Source organism: Cibotium barometz, chromosome 24, assembly GCF_041138505.1.
Source record: "Cibotium barometz isolate CiBa-2024 chromosome 24, ASM4113850v1, whole genome shotgun sequence".
Lineage (NCBI taxonomy): Eukaryota > Viridiplantae > Streptophyta > Polypodiopsida > Cyatheales > Cibotiaceae > Cibotium > Cibotium barometz.
Window position 1 is genome coordinate 31345552 of NC_141069.1, and position 11759 is coordinate 31357310.

Consider the following 11759-nt stretch of genomic DNA (forward strand, 5'->3'; position numbering starts at 1 on the left):
TGCCAAGTGCCCAATGGAGCGATCGTCAAGCCAAGTGGAGTCAGATATTCCAGCAATTTGGAGGCATGATTGAGTATGTCCCTGGCAAGAATAACCCTATTGCCGATGCCCTTAGTCATAAAGGTACCATGCAGACATTGCAGGAGTCCAATGTTCTAGAAATCCATGGAAAAGATCTAGACAACATGAAGGAACAATATGCGGATTCTTCAGAGTTTGGGACTTAGTATGGTTTGTCGCTCAGCGATGCACTAGGCCATTATACCATTAAGGATGGTTGGTTGTTTTACAAGAATCTGCTATGCATTCTCAAGGAGAAAAGGATGGCACTTCTCCATGATGCCCATGATTCTCTTGTTGGAGGTCATCAAGGTATCAAAAGTACCTTGGAGAAGTTTGTTCATTCATTTTATTGGCCAAAGATGTGCATGTGATAATTTCGTTATGAATGCTGAGCGAGGAAATCAAGAAGATGTTGAATTCTACATTTTGAAATGCACCCAAGCAAAGGCAAAGGCATCTCGTAAAATTTTAAATGAATAGGGGACTATGTGTCCAACAGGCTCCTATTATGTTTCAAGTTGGTACTACAGACACAACAAAATGGCCATCGTTACTTACATATTACTAGAGGATGAGCATGTTGCGAGCATGTTGCCTTGATCTTCTCACATCTTGTTAGAGCTATCATATTACTAGAGGATGAGCATGTTGCCTTGATCTTCTCACATCTTGTTGAGCTATCAAATTACTAATGGAATTGGTTGGCAAGGAGTCTAAAGTGTATTATCTTTCATCTAAAGTTCATGAGGCAATATACCATGAATTGCTTTATGAAGTGCCAGATATGTAAACCCGAAAATTTGGCCGAGTAACATAAATCTGATGTAAACTTTGGAAATTGGTCCTCATTAACATTGAAAAAAGAGGGCCCTTAATGCGAAAGTATTGTCTATTCTAACTACTTTAAAATTACAACACTTGCAACACATGCACTTGAAAATTACAACACCTTGCAACATAGAATTACAATACTTGCAACACATGCAGTTGTAACACAAAGAAGATTTTGGTATTATATTGCCTTTCAAAGTATTTGTTGGCAAGTACCCATAGAAAGTTTTGTTGCATCTGCTCTATCTAGAAAGTATTGCTTCTTTCTACAGGTACTCTTGGTATTTGACATAAGAATTCATTATCAATACTGACATGGTATCTTTGTGATTCCACATATAGCAGAGTGGAGGGTGGAAGTTCTATATAGCACCATCAGACTACTATATAGGACCGTCTAATGGTGCTATATATAGCACCATCAAACTATTATATAGGACTATCATGGTGTTATATAGCACTGTCACGGTGCTATATAGCACATATAGCATTGTCACAATGCTATATAACACCATCATACTGCTATATAGCACTATCACAGTTCTATATAGCATTGTCACAATGCTACATAACAACTTAAAGGTGCTATATAGACCCATCAGATTGGTCACAAGTAGATTGTTACATATCATTGTCAGAGTGGTATATAGCACTAACAAACTGCTATGTAGCATAGTTTAATTACTAACACTCAGACTAATGCTATTTACATCTACTGATAGAAACATAATGGATAGTAGACTACTTGATTTATTTTCTCCAACCTCTGGCTTCACATCAACCATTGGTTCAACAGGTTGTATATCAACCATTGGTTCAATAGGCTGTATATCAACCCTTACTTCAGGAATATCCTCTTTCTTTATATCTACCACAAAAACAAAACAACATTACCATATGAACACCCCATTAGCACATTTACACATGGATATTCAATAGAATGGGACTGCTTAGATAAACAAAATGATATAAACATTAGCCTACATGAAAAATACACACTAGATCTCTCATCTATTGTTGGTTCACTTGTTTCAAGTTTTGATTTTTTTAGATCTACATCTACACTCTCAACATTCTTAATATTTGTCCAAAAAATATGTATCCAAATTAGCATAATAACACTGTATTACAACACCACTTGACCATTTTGCAAAAACCACATTTTTGCATTTCCAAATTTGTGGAAATAGATTAACATGATTAAAATGATAACAAGTCATGGGAGAAGTACATCAGATAGCATAATATAACGGAGAATGATAGTTTGAGATAACACTTCATTCCGTGACTCGTAACGTCACTCAAGAAATAGTCAATGTAAAGAAGGTAGTATATAAATTCTTAGTGTCATTATAATGGAGTTGAATAGCCAAGCATGAAGTTCACTACAAAAAGTAGCTTAAGGACTAGTCCCACCATTTTCACTATAGCTTCTTGCAAATTTTGGATTTTGTACCAGTTGTATTTAGTTTTTGTTTGTTGTTTTTCCTCCTTTTCATTCCAGCAGCAAAGGGGCACATAATAATCGTCATTTGACACATCTAAAGTCTTTTGACTTGGAGGCACAGTCTCGTTGGCTCTTCTCTAAAAGCACCCTCTCTCCTACGTTCTTGCCTATCTTCTATAGGGGACCACTCTGTTTCCATTTAGCCACTTTCAAACCCTCGAGGCACATCATCTATTTGGAGTTGACATCCCATCCACTGCATCCTTGCCATGTATTTTGAATGAACGTGGCTTTTGGGTTAGAGGCTTGAGAAAATTGCTCTGTTGACATGCATATTGCATCATAAGTCAAACATTGCAAACAAAATAATTGGATCAAACTTTTAACATAGAATATAATTTATACCATATTACCATTCAATAGTGTAGTTGCAGTCTCTTTTTTTGTATGTGTACCTGGAGTGTCCTTAATGCCTACAGGGAACATAGGAAATGCTAAAATCTACCATAAAGATATAATCCTAAAGAAAGTTGAGAATTAAACAATTCTTTACCAGTAGACGTAGATGTCTTTCTTCTGTCCATTGACTACACTAACATAAGTTTGGTCCTTTTAGCTGTTTGCATGGAAGTGAATGCACCTACAACAAAGGGAAATCCATAGCCTGAACAATTGTCTTTGTCACTGATCTTTAAAATATCACCAATCCCCTGTCCAACTAAAGGAGGAGAGGGAGAAACAAGAAAAGGCTTTCTAGTCTAAGAAGCCATTGTCATCTTCACACAGAAGCTATGATGAAGACTTTCTTCTTCATACAACTTCTCCTTTTGGTCCAAAAGTTCCTACCAAAACCATGTTTACATGTAGTCAGCCATGGCTGACTACGTGTACATATAAGCACTTAAATATCTACATGATAAGCAATATTAAGCACTACTATAAAATAGTTTTGTGGTCAATCGAGTCAAAAGTGATAGAAAGTAATTGTGTGCTATGTAGAACTAAAAAGGTGCTATGTAGAATTTTTAAGCATTGTTAAGTGCTATTCAGTAACTATAGTTGCTATATAGTAGTTGTACTACTATATAGCACTTAGCATGGATATATACTATTTTTAAGTGATATATAGAAGATTAATACTTATATAGCAATGTTTATTGCTATATAGCAATAGTAATCAGTGCTATATAGCAGTGGTTTTACTGCTATGTGCTACATAGCACTATTCGGTGCTTGGAAGCATTTCTAATGTAGCTTTGTTAAGTGCTATTCACCAACCTTACTACTATATAGTAGTTGTTCCTACTATATAGAAGTTGTACTTGCTAGCAATTATACCTGCTATATAGCACTTAGCATTGTTATATAGTAGGTGTAAGTGCTATATAGAAGTGAAAAGTGCTATAAAGCACTGTTCAATGCTATATAGGAATTATACTTGCTATAAAGTAATTATACCTGCTCTATAGCACTTAGCATTGCTATATAGTAGGTGTAAGTGCTAACCTGGGCTAGTTTCTCACTTCTCTTTCGAGCTACCTTGATGCTTGTACACCTCTTCATCTCTCTCCTGGCTTGAGGACATAGGACCAAGAATCGAGACCGATTTAAATTAGGCCCTTGCTTTCGTAGATCCTCTTTCAAATTGTAAGGTTCCTCACCATGTCCTAGAGTGAAATCCATCAATCCAATTCTCCTATGCCTCTTCTTCTTCTTGTTACTCTCTGCCTCTTCCTTTTGCTTTTTCCCTTTTGCCGTTTTGGACACCTCCATGCTTTGGTGTTGCTCGTATACTCTAGATCTCTTTCCTGCATAGCACTCCACATCCTCCAAGTTCTCCTCATTCTTTTCTTTCTTTTGCTCCTCGATTTTCATGACATGTACTGCTCTATCCAGTAAGGGTGAAACATTTGCAGCTTGTCCTTGGTTCCCAGGTGGGTTAGCTCCTCTATTTTGTGCCTAGTTCCCTTTCTTGAGGGGTTGGTTAATTTACTCGTGCATTTGCTTCTCTTGGCATTAACACAGGATAAAAGGGGTATAGCTCCCCAGGGTTTCTCCTTGGGTAAGGGCATGTGTACATGGCGTGTCCTCTCTCATTGCAATTATGACATACCATTTCCTCTTTGTTGTCTCCTAGGGGGTGCACCATTTCCTCTTTGTTGTCCATGACCTCTAGGGCCATCCATTGCGCAAAACAAATGGTCAAGTCTTGAATTTGCTGAGCCAATCTATCTATAGAATTTGGCATCACTATTGAGGTCACTGTTGGTGTGGCCGGAGCTACAACCGCGGCTTCTATCCTAGCTTCCTCCATCATAGTCTTTGAGTCCTCACCTTTTGTTTCATCCCGAAACCGTGAATTTAGCCTTGTGTGAAGCTATTTGAACTGCATCTTCAAAGGTTTGTGGTTCGTTCTCCTCTACTTTTATCTTCAACACTGGATGTAGACCTGCAATAAACTTCTGCTTTTTTAAAAAGTCTACCACATCACCTGGATTTTGAATAGACCTTAGTCATCCCTCCCACAAAGTCCGAAAGCTCTTCTCGTATTTCTCATTTTCATCCAAGCTTCGCTAATGATGGGCTTCAACCGATTTCCATAACTTTGTAGAAGATGGGACTTTGTAATATTCTTCTTGGAAGAGTCGCTCTAGCTCATTGAAACTGATCACACTGGTGGTAAGCCTTTATACCATCCTAAGGCGTGCTTCCTTACTATGATGGCAAAGGCATCCTTCTTTTCATTATCAGTTACCTTTTTAATTTGCAACACAACATGCTTGAAATGTCTTCCATAAGTCTTGAGCATCTTCATCAGACTGTTCATAAAAGGCGGAGTACCCATGAAAGTGCTCTTTCACCATCCTTGCTTCTTTAATCCTTTATCGAAAAAATTTCTACTTGATTTGTTGCTTGAAGATCTCTTGGTGGTGGTGGATAAAATTGGTTATCCTTGGTAAATTGTGCCAAAGGTTCTCCTCCTAGAGTGTATGTTAGAGAAGAGAGTCTCAATTCTTAATTCCACGAGGCTTTAATCTGCTTTTGGGTCACTGCAAAGGACTGATTCTTAAACTTTCTCTTAGAGAACAAGAAGTTACCAGGAAGGCGTCTCTGGAAATATAAAGGCCTGCACTCACGTACGGACACTGTGAATGATACTTGCAAAGGACTTTGCACATATGTTTCCGCGGTCCTGTAAATTGAAGGCCGTCGTCGATGAAGCACTCCTTAGTGGGGGCACCAAAAAATGAAATATGCAAAAGGGAATATGGCCTCTATAGCACTCCCTTGAGTGTGTATGTGTGTGTGTGTATCAAAGGTATCAATATGCGTGTGCGTGTGTACATATATTATACATAAATATAAATATTCAATACACAGACACACACATATACATAAGTATATATGTATATATTTATGTGCATATTTATATATATGGCCATCCAATCTTAGACTCGACAAAGCAGTTCTATGTTATTATATCTATAATGGAGAGCTATTGTGAAAAGCAGGGAAGATGATTCGATCCTTCGTGGGTTTGTGTTAGGCTTATCAAACTCACATAGACAAATTTTTTGAACTCTCGGCTCCTCTGACGGACTTGCTCAAAGGAACCAAGACTCGACGGCAACGAATCCAGATGACCCTTGCTGGATTAAAGGCTTTTTAGGACCTAAAGACGACGTCTCAGGCTCCCTGTCTAAAGTTAGCCTCATGGGATGATTCTTTTGTTGTAAGTACCGATGCCAATAACATTGCTATTGGTGCGGTCCTTGAGCAAGAAGGCCATCTAGTTGCTTTTATGAGTCAGAAGTTGAACAATGCGGAATAGAATTACTCTATGTCTGACAAAGGACTTCTTGCAGTGACTCAAGCCCTCAAGCATTAGAAACATTTCTTGTATGGCCGAGAATTTACTATACGAACGGACTACCAGGCCTTGAAATGGTTACAAACCATGCCAAGTACCCAGTGGAGTGAGTGCCAACATTGTTGGAGTCAATTATTCCAATAGTTTGGTGGCACGATTGAGTATGTTCCAGGAAAAGCCAACCCAATGGCACACGCATTGAGCAGCACGGGGATCGTGTTGACTTTGCACCCAACCTTGCTTTCCCTTGAAGGGAAGGATCTTGACGCGATGAGGAACACGTATGCAGACTCTCTAGAGTTTGCTAAACATTGGGGAGTAGCACTTGCTTCCACAGGACCCAGCCATTTACTGATCAAAGATGGGTGGCTCTTTTACAAGAATCGCCTTTGCGTAACTCGCCCATTTTAGCCATTTCTCCTTGATGACACCCATGACGCTACCACTGGTGGTCATCGCGGCATGAATAGTACATTGGAAAAGTTAGAACGCAACATCTTTTGGCCGAAGATGCGGAGACATGTGTTTACTTATGTGAACCATTATAGGGTCTGCCAGAAGCTTAAAGTACCTCATGGAAAACAGGGCGGGTTTTTGCAACCTTATTCCGAACAGTCCTTTGAAGGACATATTGATGGACTTTGTGACCCACTTGCCGCCTAGTACAGGGAAGCAGATCACGGTCTATTTGGTGATTATTGATTGTTTTAGCAAGTTTGTTATGTTGATTCCCTGTAAGGCCAATGTTACTACAGAGGATGTGGTGCGATTGTTTATTTGGTTTTGGTATCCTGTGTATGGTTTTCTTAGTACTGTTGTTTCAGATCGAGATGCAAAGTTTACTAGTCGCGAGCTTTGTTTGATAATTTTGGTACTACTAGGCTAGTTTTTCTAGTGCTTTTCATCCCCACACCGATGGCCAGATGGAAATTTACAATCAGTTGGCCTGATGTCCTCGAGTGTTATGTGAACGACCAGCATGCTAAGTGGGAGGAATATTTGCCTTTGGTTCAGGCAGTTCTTAAAGATTATGTGTCTTCTTCCACAAGTCGAACTCCGTAATAGGTTGCGTTTGGGTGATCGTTCCAATCCCTTCTCATGAGAATGATTGAGACTGTTCCTAAAGTAGATCACGTGACCAAGTCTTACCAAAAAGTGATGGACTCAATGAAGCAGAGGCCCGCCAAAGCGCAAGAGACATATTCCAGACAGGCCAACAAGCATCGAAAGGATGTTCAATTTTCTGAGGGAGATTGGGTTTATTTGCGGATCATGAAGGAGAGGCTCAGACAGGTGGGTAGACGATGCCCAAAGTTATCTTTCCGTAGTTTTGGCCCTTTTCCCATCATGAAGAAGATCAACGATGTGGCCATGAAGCTTTGACGGTCGTAGAGTTGGACGATGCACGATGTTTTTCATGTCTGTTGGCTGAAGCATTATGTGGGACCATCGCCTACTGAAGTTTCTTATGAACCTCAGCCAAATGTCATAGATGATGTGGAAGTCATCGTTCCAGAACAGATTCTTCTACACCGTTTCAAGCATGGAAGTGGTCGACAATATTTGACGAAGTTCAAAGATAGAGGAACTCATGAAGCGGTATGGATCGATCCCAATTTCTTTGAGTACCCACCAGCATTGTTGACGGCATATCCTCACGCCATGCACCTCCCATCAACAAGTTAAGCAAGAGGGGATGTCACGTGCATCAAGGCACTTCGATGCCACGTGGACATGACAGAGCAAGACAAGTGCAGGTCTAGATGGTTTCCTATGCCTCATGTGAGCCCTGTCCGAGATGAGTCATCCAGGAACCATCTGGTCGATGTGTTGTCCCACACATGCATGCAACCCACTGTGTAGATGGAAGGCTTGTACAGGTTGCCCACTGCTTATTAGGCTACGTCGGTGTGTACAACCAAGTCTACACAGGTGAGGAGGACAGTGGAAAGAACTTGGAATCTAGAAATGAGGACCATCAAGCCTTGGCAAGGGGTTCGAGGACTTTTTGGGGGCCTTTGGGCTTCCTTGGGAAGCCCATATGGCATACGGTCCCTTCCTTGGGTAGCCACGCTAGGGGCAGCCCAAGTAGGGGCCTGATCTGCTATCAACAGTAGCCTAGCAGGCCGACCACGCTATATTAAGCCCGGATCAACAGTAACAAACAGCAATGAGCTCCCTGTAGTGGTACCTGCAAACTTTTGTATTTCACAAATACATAAACCTGCAACACATACGTAGGCTCCCCAAATCTCTGTAGGCACTTCACATATACCACCGAACTACACAACCAGTGCAAAATGTGCACAGAAACATTGTGCAGCCAAAAAACAATCAATTTCGACTGTTCTGCAGACTGTCTGTAGAAATCTTGCAGGTCAAAAACGGGGCCCGAGACACGTCCGAAACGCAAATCTGGCCGCCAAAACTTTGTCAATGTATTGACGGCACACTATAGGGTGTTCTTCTTTCTCCCAGAAGGATAACCCAATTTGACAAAGATAGACCTGCCGTGCCTACTGCTTGCTGCCCTTGCCTGGCAGCTACCTGCAAAGATTGCTTCGAAATGAAAGGGGAAGAGATGGATTTACCCTTATCCGTGTACCGCTCTTCCTTTGCTTGCCTCTTGAGCTATCTTCACCATGAACCAAGCTCTAATACCATGAGAAGAATGTGGGGGGGAGAGGGAGAGCTTCAAGTCCTTGCTTTTCTTTCTTACTCACACACACAACATAAGAGTAGACAAGCACACACAAGAGAGAGGGATGGCTGAATTTTCTTCTATTTTCTTCTTCACTCAACAATGCATAATACATAAGAGATAAGAGTACACACTATAATGTAAAGTACTCCACTACTAACATACAAAGGTCAGTCCATAGTGTGAACCCGACTATATGAGTTGGCTATAACTATGCCAATGCTCTACTAGCTGTCACCCATGGCGTATATCATAACCATAATGTTTACTAACCACGCCAGTGACATAAATGCCAATGCTCTACTAGTTGTCACCCATGATGTAGTCCACTGGCGTATATCATAACCATAATGTTTACTAACCACGCCAGTGACATAAATGCGGAACCATCACCCAGGCTGTCTATCAATGTCTGCACATGTGGAGCTCGATATCTCAACATTTTTATGAGTCCAAGCTAATCTATCTTGGAACCTAATCTTGAGACACACTCTCACATCATGAGCACAATTAGACTTCATCCACCTTAGCTTAGTTGGTTAATCAAGTAGATTAGTGTTAATCATGTAGATTAGGGTTTCTTTATTTCACTCCATAGCTATTGGAGAGCTTGATCCATGAACTTCAACATAGTATCAAAGCGAGGCCATAGCTCTCCTAATTACTCATGTTAGTTAGTTTTAGCTTAGAAAAAGGTTTAGTCACTAATCTAACTACTAATCCTTTTCTTAATCCAATCTTATCCATTCATCACTTCCAGGTGGCCAAAATTTCTCAAGCTTGGCATTGCCAGTCTCCTCAACCATTTGACAAGCCCTCTTAGCCACACCTTCTACTCATTAAGGCATCCCATCCACTCGGAGGATTCACGAAAATTTGTTGCACATTGCCCGCAAATCACATTGCTACATGCCAACTGGTCTTTCTCTTCATTCTCCCATTGTGCATCGAATTGGCCTAAGTCCTCTTAGGTGTAGGTTGTAGATGGTATAATCTCTCTACAACTCAAATCTCGTGTTGTTTCATACATTGTAGCTCCCACAACAACAAAAAAACCGATCGCCTATTTTAGCAAAAATTTGAGATTTTTCTAAGGTTTTGAGTTGATCTCTCTACATTGGACACTTGTTCTCATCAAGGGCAACAAGGCTACATAAAAGCCCCATCAAAATCCTCATGTGAGGGCTCCATTGAATCCTCATGTGAGAGATTTATTGAATCCTCCAAGTTTCCATGCCCTCTAATCTCTTGTTTAGCACTTAAACTCCATCATTAGAAACTAATTAATAGGAAGAGGTCTAATTAAGAGTTAAAACTGAGATTCTTGAGTTGCATTAGTCTTATACAAGCTTCCAATCTCATCATTTGGCATTTGGGATAGTGTCGGGAAGCATTTGGGAATATTTGACAAAAATTGTAACAAGAGGTAGACACTGCCACAAGTAGTACTTGGTAAAACCCCTCAGCAAGCATGGAAATTGCAGACACCAAGTTCAATGGTGATGGTTTCTTTACATGGCAAAAAGTTAGACCATGTACATGCTGATACGTAAGGGACTCTAGCATTTGATTGAAGAGGAGCAAGCAATCATCATGCCACTTGAAAATCATAAGGCATTGGGTGAAACGCATTGGGTGGAAGGCATTGGGTGGGAGATGATGTGATTAGTCACATTGCATGCATCATGGATGCCAAGGAGGCCTGGCAAGAGCTGAACAAAGTCTTTGCTACCGAATCCAAGAGCTTAAAGATCAATTTTCTCATGTAGTTCTACAAGCTCGATAAGAAGGACAATGAGACCATGGCGGCTCACACATCAGTAAGTTCAAAGATATCAATTAACAACTCAGTGGCTTGAAGAAAATCATTGAAGAAGATGAGCCCATTGTTGTTCATTGCTGTGTTAATTAAAAGTGTAGACACTATGAATCAATTGTTGCTACACTTAAAAATGTGCCTAACACTAAACTTCAAGATATCAAGTCATCTCTTCTGGAACATGAATCAAAACTCAAAGACAAAGGATCTCTTGCTTCACACTCGAAGGAGAAAGCACTCTACACAAAAAGTGGAAAATCTCAAAGGAACAATCAAGCTCCAAGATGCTATCATTGTGGAAAGCTCAGTCACACAAAAAATGAATGTTGCTAAGAAACATAAACCAAAATTGGTGTGTGGCTTTTATCAAAAAGTTGGACATCTAGAAGAAGATTTCTTCAAAAATGTAAATGATCACGTGAGTTCATCCCAGGAGGGGTTTTTAAATTAGCAAAATTTGAAAAAAATTACAAAAGGGGGTTTTCGATTATAGTTTTTAAAAAAAAACCCATAAGTTTCTTAAAAAAGAGGGGTCATTTTATTAGTTCATACCCTATAGGTAAAGGGTTTTTTTTAATACCTCTTGCACGTGATATGCAGCAACATTTTTTTACAAGTGCACCCCTCAAGGATTGCTATCATAAAAAGAATCAAGCAAACTACAACGAGGTCAAAGATATCTTGTAGCTCGACAAGGAGCAACTCCTCTAGAAAGAACCATTGTAATGTTTCACCCCTCTTGTCTCTACAAAAAGTGCTATAATCCAACCTTTGGGACCGATGATGTACCCAAGCTGAAGGTCATATAGCCAAAGTAGCTAGAGTGCCAAAGTAGCACATTGGGCCAAAGTAGCCTAGCAAAAAGGGAGAGAGAGGAAGAACCCAATCTAGCATCAAGGGGTGTGTTAAGAAAAATGATGCTAGTGTGCCAAAGCACCTAGTTGTACTTATCCCACATGAGCGATCTTGGAAGATGTGTACTTGCCTCATATAAAAAGGGGCCATTTCAAGCAATGGAAATCATTCA

The 11759-nt window shown here is 40.2% G+C and overlaps 1 long non-coding RNA gene across 1 annotated transcript in view; it reads right to left on the bottom strand.

Moving 5' to 3' along the window:
- Positions 1–1990: 1990 nt before the first annotated feature.
- LOC147625179 (uncharacterized) overlaps positions 1991–11759 on the bottom strand; it is a 62886-nt gene continuing 53117 nt past the window's right edge. Inside the window, exons 2-4 of the long non-coding RNA XR_015268936.1 lie at positions 2895–2981; positions 2755–2814; positions 1991–2661 (exon numbers count right to left, since the gene is read on the bottom strand). This is a non-coding gene — a long non-coding RNA (uncharacterized LOC147625179). The remainder of the gene's footprint in view (positions 2662–2754; positions 2815–2894; positions 2982–11759) is intronic.